At 43.7% G+C, this 12,418-nt stretch overlaps 1 long non-coding RNA gene across 1 annotated transcript; it reads right to left on the bottom strand.

Moving 5' to 3' along the window:
- Positions 1-6,432: 6,432 nt before the first annotated feature.
- On the bottom strand, positions 6,433-12,357 carry LOC121446445. Its single transcript, XR_005974057.1, has 3 exons — positions 12,260-12,357; positions 10,054-10,122; positions 6,433-6,957 (listed from the first exon to the last, which is right to left on the bottom strand). It is a non-coding gene; the product is annotated as an uncharacterized LOC121446445 (long non-coding RNA).
- Positions 12,358-12,418: the final 61 nt, after the last annotated feature.

Here is a 12,418-nt window from a genome sequence, read left to right as displayed (position 1 = left end):
TCTGGAAGCTTTGTCTTAGTGCCACGTGACTGCCTCTTTCCAGCAGGAAGAGAATTAGAGCCAGCCTGGCTCGTGGACTCAGGTGCTTTCCATTTAAACATTAACCCAAGCAGCTCCCAATGTGGAACTCATAGGCCTTAGCTGGGAAACATACCCTTGTATTTATTTTTACTTTATTTTATTGTATTCATCAAAGTTCTCATTATTATTCTTATCAAAGTAGACAGTACCGCTTAGAGGGAGGTCATCCATCTTCTTAACAACCCACAGGGGCTGGAGAGATGGCTCAGAGGTTAAGAGCATTGCCTGCTCTTTCAAAGGTCCTGAGTTCAATTCCCAGCAACCACATGGTGGCTCACAACCATCTGTAATGGGGTCTGGTGCCCTCTTCTGGCCTGCAGATATACACACAGACATAATATTGTATACATAATAAATAAATATTTAAAAAAAAAAAAGAGTAGAAGTTTCAAACGGAAAACATTAATAAAAAAAAAAAAAAAAAAAAAAACAACCCACAGGTCAAAATGTCCAGTAGAAGGCGATGTTTCCACGAGATAAACACACGGTATTACAGGCAGTGGAGCCCTCCCCACATCTACGCACACCATGATAGATACCACAGAGAGAGAAAGAGCCACAGCAAGCTTGTAAAGGCACAGCAGAAGCAAAAGTCCTTTCCGGGTCTGCGGTCTCATGTAGAATCCGAAGGGAGTGAACGTCCTGCCCTGGTGTGCTTGCTGGCCTGTTTTGGGGTCCAGGGATATACCCTTTATACAAAAGTAAATGTTTTTTGCTGGGTTACTTTCACTTTCTGTTTTCTGTTGGGGTGGGGTCGCCACAACATGAGGACCCACGTTAAAGTGGTTCCCAACAATCTTGGGAAGGTTGAGAACTGCTGGCTCTATTAACCATCCATGAGGACAGGTGAGATGGTGGCAGTGGCTTACAAGTGCTCACTGCGAGCCTGACGACCTGAGTTCATGCATATGGTGGAAGGCAAGTGTCCTTTGACCTCCATATGTGAGCCACAGCCCAAACATGCATGGAAATAAGACGCTTTTTAGAAGCCGTCCCATGATCCCATAGGACGGGGTAGGAATGGGGCCGAACTTTGTTTCCTAACAAATCAACCTATCATTTCGTCCAATCAGAACGTCAAGTCGGGGTGACCTAAGGGTCTGAACACTGGGGGCTCTTTCCGAGGACCTGGGTTTCATTCAGTAGTTGGTAATCTCAGTTCCACGCGTCTGACACCCTCTTCTAGCCTGCACGGACATTGTGCATGTGCACACACACATTTAAATAAATAAAGGAAAACATTTTATTTTGTTTTTTTTATTCAAGACAGGGTTTCTCTGTGCTACATCAGTACACCAACTCCATAATAGCAGGTAAGGTTACCTGTTCAGAAAGGGAGGGGAGAAGAAGGCAGGAGGTAAGATTGGAGTAGGCAGTTTAGCACAAAAATATCCCAAAGAAAAGCAACCAGGCCGGGCGGTGGTGGGCGCGCGCCTTTAATCCCAGCACTTGGGAGGCAGAGGCAGGCGGATCTCTGTGCGTTCGAGCGCGTTCGAGACCAGCCTGGTCTACAAGAGCGGTCTACAAGAGCTAATTCCAGGACAGGCTCCAAAACCATAGAGAAAAAGCAAAAAAAAAAAAAAAAAAAAGCAACCAGTTTTTCTCTTGAGTGAAAGCCAGATGCCATGGGCATCTGCATCCTTACCAAGGGCCCAGAGATGCCAAAAGTGTTTGGGGTGTCTGAACTCCGATCTGAATCTTTTTTTATTATTTGATGGTTTATTTTTACTTCATGTGCATTGATGGTTTGCTTGCATGTGTGTCCGGGTGAGGCTGTCAGATCCCCTGGAGGTAGAGTTACAGGCGGTGTGTAAGATGCTATGTGAGTGCTGGGAAATGAACCCGAGTCCTCTAGAAGACCAATCGGTGTGCTGACCTGCCAAGCCATCTCTCCAGTCCCTCTGATCTGGTTCTTAAATGTTTCTAGGGTTTATGTTGCTAACATTTCTTCTTGGGAGGAGAGGTTAGCTCTGTCTACCTCTAAGGTCCCTGAGAAACCAAGGCACAGGTCAATCCAAGTTCAGTATTTATCGGACTTCCTTACACAGCATCTGTGAGGGTTTACTTACTGGGGTGTGGGCCTCCTTCCTTATGAGCCACATTTGAAAAGCCTTACCCAGTAGGAAGAAGGGCTCCCATACCCACATAGATGAAGCCCCTCCCCCCTGCCAACCCAACAATCCAGCCCCTCTTGTGGGGAACTGAGGAAGCCCCATGTGGCTGTGTAAATAGCAGACGAGGTCCTGAGGAAATGCGCAGGTGTGCACTGTCAAATCAAGGACCAGTGCCTCAGGCCCATGGGGCTTGGCAGTCTTCTATGGGGTGAGGCTCAGAGGGATGTCAAGGCCTTCCTCTGGAGTGTGAATGTGGACCGTGTGTGCAAACGCGAATACTTAGGAAGGACTGATTAGTGCGTGCGAAGTACACGTGGAAATTGCAGCCTCCTTCTCCCAGATGTTACAGCCTGGGGCTGGTCAACTACAGATAGGAGATTAGCTCCTGCTTCCTGCTGTTCTGTGAGGTTCTGGGTTGTTTCTGTACGTGATGCCATTTCACAGAGTGGCCTTGGTCCACCAGACTCCAGCTTTTCAGGACATGTGCGTCTATCCCTTCTTCCTTCCCTGTTTGCTGCAAGTCAGGCCAAGTCTCAGCTGAGCTGGCAGCCGTGCCCTCTAATGTGTGTGTGTGTGTGTGTGTGTCAGGTCAAGTCGCAGCTGAGCTGGAGGCTGTGCCCTCTGTTCTTTGCTTGTGTGTTTGTTTGTGTGTGTGTTTTGTGCATATGTGCAATGGTGTATGAGTATGTGTGCACGTGTGTGTGTCTTCCTCCAGGCCATGTGCAAGGTTTCCAGATAGTAGAGAGGAGTTGGATACTTAGGGGCGGGGTGTAAACTCTCATCAAACCATCTGAGGTTCTGCTTAGCAAGGGGGAGGCACACTGCCTGCTCAAAGATGGCAGTTGCTTGGCTCAGAGGTCAGTCACAGTAGTTTAGTTCCTTAGAGGAGGAGATGTTAAAGTAGTAGGCAGGTAAGGCTTGTTAAGAGAAAACCCTTTCTTCTCTAAGGAACAGAATCTCCTGCCTGGGTGGGGACCCAACATTCCAGTTGGGCCTGGCCAATTGACAAGAGCCTTGGGGTGGGGGAACCAACCATCCAACCAAATAAAAACAGAGAGAGAGAATAATGAAAAATTTCTTGTCTTAGGGCCCTTTTCCAGAGGCTCAATAAAACACTATCACCAAATGATTCCAGTAACTTATCATAATACTATTATTTTTGTTTATGCAACTTTAAAAACTGCATATACTGGCCAGGTTTAAAGAAAAAAATGTATAATGGGGAATTGTGAGTTGGTTTTTTTGTTTTGTTTTGTTTTTTTCCTGTCAAAAGTTTGTTAGCTTGCTAAACATACCCACTCATCGATAGTTTTTTTAATATCAGGAGATTGAGAGCAAAAATGGGTATAAGGAATTAATCATTGCATTTGGTATTAACCAGACCTAGCAACAATCAGGCTGTTTTGTATCTTTGACCCTAGCTAGGCTAATAAGTCAGACAGCTCAATGGGCTAATAATGGGCTATATAAGTTATAAGAGTTAATAAGAGGCCTGAGCTAATGGGCCAATCAGTTTGTAACTAATAAAGACCTCTGTGTGATTTCTTTGGGACTTAACAACTGTGGGAACTGGGCAGGATAGAAACCCCAGAAAACCTCAGACAACAAATGGTGCCCCAAATCTATTTACACCATGCTATAACATAACAGAATATAGCATGAATGATAAAAAGCAGACACAGATATTAGGATTAAACCTGAAGGTCAGAAATGCAGAGCAGCCAGCCATTGGCTCTTACCTCTACCTCAGACCAAAATGGCCATCCTGCCTCCATGAATTCTCAGAATGAAACTGAGCCTGAGACCTGTCTCCTCCTTTTTATCTTCCTCTAGTGCTGGGATTAAAGGCATTACTACTACCACCTGTTTTTTTTTTTTTTTTATAGCAACTAGTGTGGCTAGTGGGATTTTTTTTTTTTTTTTTGTTTTTCGAGACAGGGTTTCTCTGTGGCTTTGGAGCCTGTCCTGGAACTAGCTCTTGTAGACCAGGCTGGTCTCGAACTCACAGAGATCCGCCTGCCTCTGCCTCCCGAGTGCTGGGATTAAAGGCATGCGCCACCATCGCCCAGCCGGCTAGTGGGATTAAAGGTGTGTGTTACCAGACTGCCTGGTCTGTGAGGCTGACCAGTGTGGCTGTTTAACTCTCTGACCTTCAGGCAAGCTTTATTTATTAAGATACAAATGAAATATCACTACACTTCCCCTTGTTGTCTAAAAAAGGCTATAACTAATATAAGAAAAACTTTATATGCTAAGTACAATACCATATGCAATATATACAGGCAGTAAATACATCCACAATGTCTAGTCCATTTGCCTTTGACAAATTCAGAGAAAATACTCCATATCCATTCTCTCTTGGCAAGTCCAAAGTCTTGTGCCTCATTTACTTTCTTTCATAACTTGCACTACTATTTAAAACTATCTTTTGATATCTCTCAATCTTATATACTTTATATTTCTTTTCTGAGTCTTGTAAACAGTGAAAGATATAACTGTCTAGTCTTTAACTACCTTGGAGACCCAATGAAGAAATAATATTAACTGAGTAAGCATGAAGTGTAAGCAAGGGTCTTCAAAAAAAAAACCTGTGAGAAATGACAGAAACCGATGGCTGTCTGGACAGTCACCCAATGTTCCTCTGCAATGTTAGGGCATCCATCTTTGGCCTACAGGCCTAGAATATCTGACAGACTTTTCTATGAGGCAGAGTTTTTTTTTTCTGTTTTTTTTTTTTTTTTGGTTTTTCGAGACAGGGTTTCTCTGTGGCTTTGGAGCCTGTCCTGGAACTAGCTCTGTAGACCAGGCTGGTCTCGAACTCACAGAGATCCGCCAGCCTCTGCCTCCCGAGTGCTGGGATTAAAGGCGTGCGCCACCATCGCCCGGCCCCGAGGCAGAGTTTTTGAAGGACTGTCCCTGCCTTGTCTCGGCAAGGTTTGGCAGTCACTGTCTTCTGTGATCTTCTTGTCCCATTAGGACAGCATATTGTCACGAGTTGAGGAAAGAGCATTTTGTTGCCCAGTGGCTTACTTTTGCCATGAAGAAAGTAAACTCCCTGTGGCATTTCTTCAGTGCCCATCATCTTCTCTGAAGTAGGTTGGTGCTGCTGGGAGCAGACATGCCTCATTGTCATAAAAAAAAAGAAAAAATAACCTATGCTATAAAAACATCTTAAATGCTATATTCTGGGGGGGCTGGAGAGATGGCTCAGAGGTTAAGAGCACTGGCTGTTCTTCCAGAGGTCCTGAGTTCAATTCCCAGCAACCACATGGTGACTCACAGCCATCTATAATAAAATCTGGTACCCCTTCATCTGTAATAAAATCTGGTACCCTCTTCTGGTGTGCCAGCAGAACACTGTATACATAGTAAATAAATAAATCTTTTAAAAAAATGCTATATTCTGTAGATCTTTGAGGTGTTTGAAAATGACCTGTCTATCTAAAATATATCTTTATTTGACCAAGAAAACATACCTAATGTGACTACAAGTTTGTTTATAACAGGTGATTAACTACTATTTTGTATTTCCTTATTATCCTAAACAGTTGGTAATAATAATTTTCAAGGACCATAGATTTGCATTACATTGGTAAATGAGTTGTATATGTAAAATACCTTGAAAAAGAGTGGAAATGTAGTGGAAATGTCCTAACAAAATTAATCTCAAATGTGTATTAATATGTTGTAGTAGGAGCGGCGAGGCTGCGTCCCCGGCACCCAGCCACCCGCATGGCTAGTTTATGCCCTGAAATAATTACACGGAAACTGTATTCTTTTAAACACTGCCTGGCCCATTAGTTCCAGCCTCTTATTGGCTAGCTCTTACATATTGATCTAACCCATTTTTAATAATCTGTGTAGCCCACTAGGTGGCTTACCAGGGAAGATCTTAACCTGTGTCTGTCTGGAGTGGGAGAATCATGGCGACTCCTTGACTCAGCTTCTTTCTCCCAGCATTCTGTTCTGTTTACTCCACCCACCTAAGGGTTGGCCTATCAAACGGGCTTAGGCAGTTTCTTTATTAATTAACCAATGAAAGCAGCAGATTAGAAAGAAATCACTCCCACATCATTAATATACAAAATTTGTATACAACATACAAAAATCCAATCCAATGTAAATATTTTAAAGCTAGTAGTTGCTTTTAAAAGTAGATTTGATAATCTACCTTTTTATCTTATCATATATATATATATATCCTCATTTTTTTTCTTCTCAAAACAAGAACCTTGAATCTAATTACCTTTGTTTATCTTTTTTCCTGACCATCACCAATAACAACTTGTAACCAGTCCCCCTAAACAATGACAAATATCAATAACTCATTGAGTGACCCAAAATCACCCACCCCACCTCCTTGGAATGTGGCATCATATTCTTAAAATTACTTCCTATTGCCTGAGGGTGACAGCACCTTTAGGAGATTCTGAAAAGAAAAATTGGGGTTAATTTACAAGTCCTGGGAGAGGTAGCTGTATCATTTGTAGTCCAGTCTCTACATAATGTAAAACTGTAGGGCTTGTCTCAGATCCTGGCTAGAGTAGTCTGTTAGGCTGGATCATCTCAGCTAGCCACCTCGAGATTGTTCTAAGCAGTTTGTAGTCCACAGTCAATCTTTAGGTTGTGTTTTTCAGCTTAGTGGTGTTATCTTAGTCTTGGAGGGATTGTCATTGGGGGCCCCATCCTCCTTTTGGAGACTTCCAAGATCGCTGTGAGGTGTGTTCATGGTTCACTGCAGAAAACTGAGAGAGACTCGAACCTGAAATCATGTACAGGGAGGGAGATGAAACCTTTTTCTAGAATTAGTTAGTACTCAATATGACTATTAATATCACGACAAAAATTAAAAATATATGAAATATAAATATATTTAAATATATAGATATATAATATTAAAAATATAAAAAATATAAATTATAAATATATCTTACCTTAAAAAAGCTGCTAAAGAATCAGTATATAAACAAAGGATTATGGGTTAGTAGCAATGAAATAGTCCTTAATTTTTTGTTTTTCTTCTGTCCCATATCAGGTGGTTCTTCTGACATGACACAGAGGTTTTAGATTTCACTTAGTAAGCATGCTTGGGTTTAGAGAAGGAGAGAGCCATACTCCAGCTCCAAAGCCAGCTTTAATCTTTAATTGGACTGGGATGGCGGTGACAACAAGACCATTTGCATATATGTTTGTAGACAACAGCAGAAACAAACATTTGGGAAGATTTATGAAATTTTATCCTGTTGGAAATGTGATATACTAATAGGCCAATTTACTCTTTTTTTTTTTTTGAGACACTTTTTCTGGATGATTTGCCCGTTTTCTTCAGATGTCTCATTTGTCTGGTGGTGTTTAGATTCCTTAGCTGAAAGCCTTTATTCTCCTGAAAATACAGAAACAAAACCCTTCCCCAACAGTAATTTCGAGGAGATTCTCTTTTGGCAAGTTATAACTGATCAAATGAAAAGCATCTGTTAGTTTTATAAGTTAGTACAGATTAAATGGCCATGCTGTTTGATGAACTATCATCTCTTCTAATTAAGAGGTGTCTCTTCTTCAGATCAAATCTTTATCAAGTGAACTTCCTGCCCTGGTGTGCTTGCTGGCCTGGTTTAGGGTCCTGAAATGTACCCTTTATACAAAAATTTCCCCAACAAGTTGATGGCTTATCTTAGATTTCAAGTCCATCTAGGGGAGTGCTCAGACCCTCTCTCCCTGAGGAGAGATATGTCCCATGGCTCTGTTGCATTGGCCCACAGGGGCTCAGGTGATCGACACTCTTTTGAATTGGTATTGGCAATGATCCTAGGATAGGATTCACAAAGCAGAAAACACCAAGGTATCTAAGAAAAGTCCGTGTATAGATCCAGTTATGAAATGCATAACGGCCACTGCTCTATGGGGCTGGGATTTTCTGGAGGTTGGATGAGGGTGGAGGTGTCTCTGGCTTGAAGTGAGGACAGGGTCTGGATCCAAAGCTCCATGGCTGTCCCTGGTGATTTCATACAGGCTTGCTTCTGGCCGTGCTAACTGGAGGACTGTACCGACATGCCTGTTTCTTTCTTTCTTTCTTTTTTTTTTTAATTTATTATGTATACAGAGCTCTGCCTGCATGTATCCCTGCAGGCCAGAAGAGGGCATCAAATCTCATTACAGATGGTTGTAAGCCACCATGTGGTTGCTGGGAATTGAACTCAGGACCTTTGGAAGAGCAGCCAGAGCTCTTAACCACTGAACCATCTCTCCAGCCCCCGACATGCCTGTTTCTTAAAAGCACTTAACAGGAGCTGGAGAGATGGCTCAGCGGTTAAGAGCACTGACTGCTCTTCCAGAAGACCTGGGTTCAATGGCAGCTCACAACTGTCTGAAAATGCAGTTCCACAAGATCTGACACCTTCACATCAATGCACATAAAAATGAAGTTAAATAAATCGTTAAAAATTATTTAAAGGCCGGGCAGTGGTGGCGCATGCCTTTAATCCCAGCACTCGGGAGGCAGAGGCAGGCGGATCTCTGTGAGTTCGAGGCCAGCCTGGTCTACAAGAGCTAGTTCCAGGACAGGAACCAAAAGCTACGGAGAAACCCTGTCTCGAAAAATTAAAAAAAATAAATAAAAAAAATTATTTAAAAAATTTTTTAAAAAAGCACTTAACATAGGACCCCAACCTGAGAGGGGGTCAGTCAGAGATGGACAAGGCAAAGCATTTGAGCTCGGAGTTCTCACCCTAGGAGAACCACCCTAGAGGGAGTTGAACCTAATGAGAAAGAAACACATTCTCCATCTGAAAGCAGCACCCTGCTCCTTGGCACGCTCAGGACAGAGGGAAACAGTTGTACGACAGGCTTTTCAACTCAAGAAAGCTAGAAAATGCTAGATTTTTTTTTGTTTTTTGTTTTGCTTTTTGAGACAGGGTTTCTTTGTGTAGCTGTCGCTGTCCTGGAACCCACTCTGTATACCAGGCTGGCCTCGAACTCACTGATCCACCTCTGCGATATCTCAAGGTTTTTCTGCTTATGCGTTTTATAGCCTCATCTGTGAAGGAAACTCACCCAGTGTTTGAGAGTGCTCTGACGTTTGACATTCTAAGGACAGAAGGAAATGATCTTTATAACAGATATTACCAACTCGACGATCTATTTCCTAAGATGGACAGGGTGTTCTGTTCCCATATGTTTTTCTTCCTGTACTTCCTCGTCTTTGTTCTCCCTGATATTAATCAAGTAGAACATTTGATTTCCTTATAAACATGGCTTAAGGATTATAGTGTCTTTGTATGTAGTTGCCCTTAATAAAAACACAGCCCTGGAGACACTCTGGAACCGCAGAGAGTCTCCCATGAGCTACCATGCTTGGCTTGGCTGGGTCCTAATGTTTGTTCCTCTAGCCCACAGTCTCCAAACTAGTTCCTTCCTCTCCCTCCCCCCTTTTGTTTTGTTTTTTTCGAGACAGGGTTGCTCATGTTAGAGACCTGACTATCCTGGAACTCACTCTAGACCAGGTTGGCTTTGACTTTAGAAAGAGAGCTGCCATTCTGCCTCCTGAGTGCTGGGATTAAAGGCTTGCAGCACAATTCCCAACTTCTCTCCCCTTAAGACTCCTTTTGCTTTATGTTTGTAATCTGGTTCCAGTGGCCCACTCCTGACTTCCTTGCACCCTGAGGATCCTCGCTTTTGTTTTTCATTTCCAGTCACAGTGACAAACACAGGCTACAGAGAAAGAACAGGCTGATGCCATCACATTACATTTCTTTTAGCTGCTTTTCTGTTTTCTGTATTTGTCTTAGGTACCTGTTCTATTGCTATGAAGACACACCACTGGGGAAACTCAAAAGAAAGCATTTAACTGGGGTTTGCTTACCGTTTCTGAGGGTTAGTCCATGATCATGGCAGGAGCAGACAGGCATGGCACTGGGGCAGTAGCTGAGAGCTTTACAACCCGATCCAAAGCATGGGCAGAGAGAGACGATACTGGGGCCTGGTGTGGACTTTTAAATTCGCAAACTTCCCCCAGTGACACACCCACCCCATCCAGGCCACACCTACACAGTCCACACCCTTAGTCCTTCCCAAATGTTTCCTCTAACTGGGGCCCAAGCATTCAAACATATGGGCCTATGGGGGCCATTCTCATTCAAACCAATACAATATTTGCTAGGTAATAGGTACTAAATAAAAAGTAACAATACTGTTGAAGTCAGACCATGGAGAGGATACAGAGGATTCCCTGCCTAAAATAACTCTCAATAGCTACTCCAGTCTCAGGGTTTTTGTTTTTGTTTTGTTTTTCTTTTTTTTGAGACAGGGTTTCTCTGCAGCTTTGGAACTCTGTCCTGGAACTCGCTCTGTAGACCAGGCTGGCCTCCTGTCTCTGCCTCCCGAGTGCTGGGATTAAACGTGTGCACCACCACTGCCTGGCTTGTTTTTGTTTTTTTGAGACAGGGTTTCTCCATGCAGCCCCTGGATATCCTGGAACTCACTCTGTAGACCAGGCTGGCCTCGAACTCAGAGAACTGCCCGCCTTTGCCTCCCGATGCTGGGATTAAAGGCACGCACCCCCACCGCCTGGCCGATACTAAAACTTTTAAAAATTTATGTGTACGGAAGTTTTGCCTGCATGTATGTCTGTGCACCACAGATGAAATGGAGTTATAGATGGTTGCTACTGCTTTATAAGCTCTGGGAATCCAATCTGAGTCTCCCGAAAGAGCAGCTGGTGTTCTTGACTACAGAGCCATCTTTCCAACCCTGGTATTAAAACTTTTAAGCTTTAAAGTTTAATACTTTGATACCAAACCTCTTCTTATATCAATGAAGTTATTGGTTTGCTCTTTCTAATAATTTTAGAGACTGGCTTAAATGACATGAGTGTACAATACAAAGTTTAAAGTGTTTGGTTTTTGCCCAACTATTTTCTAAAGATTACACGGTAGTTAAAAGTGCAAGACTATGAGTGTGGTGGCGCACGCCTTTAATCCCAGAACATGGGAGGCAGAGGCAGGTGGATCTTTGAGACCAGCATAGTTTACATATTGGGTTTTAGACCAGCCATGGCTATAGAGCAAGATCTTGTCTCCCATCTCTTCGCTCCACCACCACCACCACTCACACAGGGGTTTCTGTGCAGCCCCAGTGCAGGCACTCTACAGAGAAAGCCCTGCCCTGGCACTCTTTCTGTCTGTCTGTCTATCTCTAAAAAAAGACAAGACCAAAAAAGTGGACAAGTTTTCAATAATCGTATCTGGAGGTCTGCATTAATGTGCTCAGAGGGATTAAAAAATATTTTGCCTCTTCAAAGGTCAACTAGGTTCCAGAGGACTGAGACATGAAATAATGAAATGTCCCGTTCTCCAGGGAGGCAATAGAGACCCCGTGCAGAAGGTTCTAAACCAGTCGTGTCTACGGAGAGGAGGGCTGTGTTAGCCTTCCTGTTGCTGTGAGAAGACACCATGGCCAAAGCAATTGATGGAAGAAAGAGCTGATTTTGGTTTACGGTTCCTGGTGGTTCGAGTCCATGATAGCCTGATAGCCGGGAAGCGTGGCAGTAATTGGCAGGCACGGCGGCTTGAGCAGCAAGCTAAGGAGGGTTCAGCCCATCGGCTTTGGTTTGGGTCAGGGTTCACCCCTTTTACGAAAACATATTGCCTTGTGGGAATACTTTCATTTTGTTTATGTGGGTTTTGTGTTTGTGTGTGTGTGTGTGTGTGTGAGAGAGAGAGAGAGAGAGAGAGAGAGAAAGAGATCTATTTCCTCCTCCTCCTTCTCCTCTTCTCCTCCTCCTCCTCCTCCTTCTCTTCTTTTTCTTTTTCAACTCAGAGACCCGCCTGCCTGAGCTTCCGAGCTGTGGGATGAAAGTTAGGCGCTGCCACACCCAGTTTTGAGATTATTGTTTTTTCCCATCAATTACTTGGAGTCAGGCTAGGCAACATAGTTGGAACCTACGTTAGGTTCCTTAGAAATGGCGAAGCCGGGCTGCAATTCACGAGACGGTGTCTTAAAATCAACCCAGAACGCCAACAGAAATGAACGAAAATTGTGCCCTCCTTACTCTCTCACCCGGTACACACCATGCACTGCACACGCAGATGCACTCCCGGACGGAACCGAACAAGCTCACCGCGATCCGCGAACTTGAGCGAAACCCTTCACGGTCCCTAACCTTTCCCGGCCCGGTAACCAACTAAAGACACGCCCCCTCCCCGCACGCCACGCCCCCGCGCGCGAGC

Source organism: Microtus oregoni, unplaced genomic scaffold (assembly GCF_018167655.1).
Source record: "Microtus oregoni isolate MIOR12 unplaced genomic scaffold, Mior012 000003F_ref0000135, whole genome shotgun sequence".
In the NCBI taxonomy this organism is placed as follows: Eukaryota; Metazoa; Chordata; class Mammalia; order Rodentia; family Cricetidae; genus Microtus; species Microtus oregoni.
The sequence above is the reverse complement of the archived record's forward strand: the minus strand, read 5'-3'. Positions and strand labels throughout refer to the sequence as shown.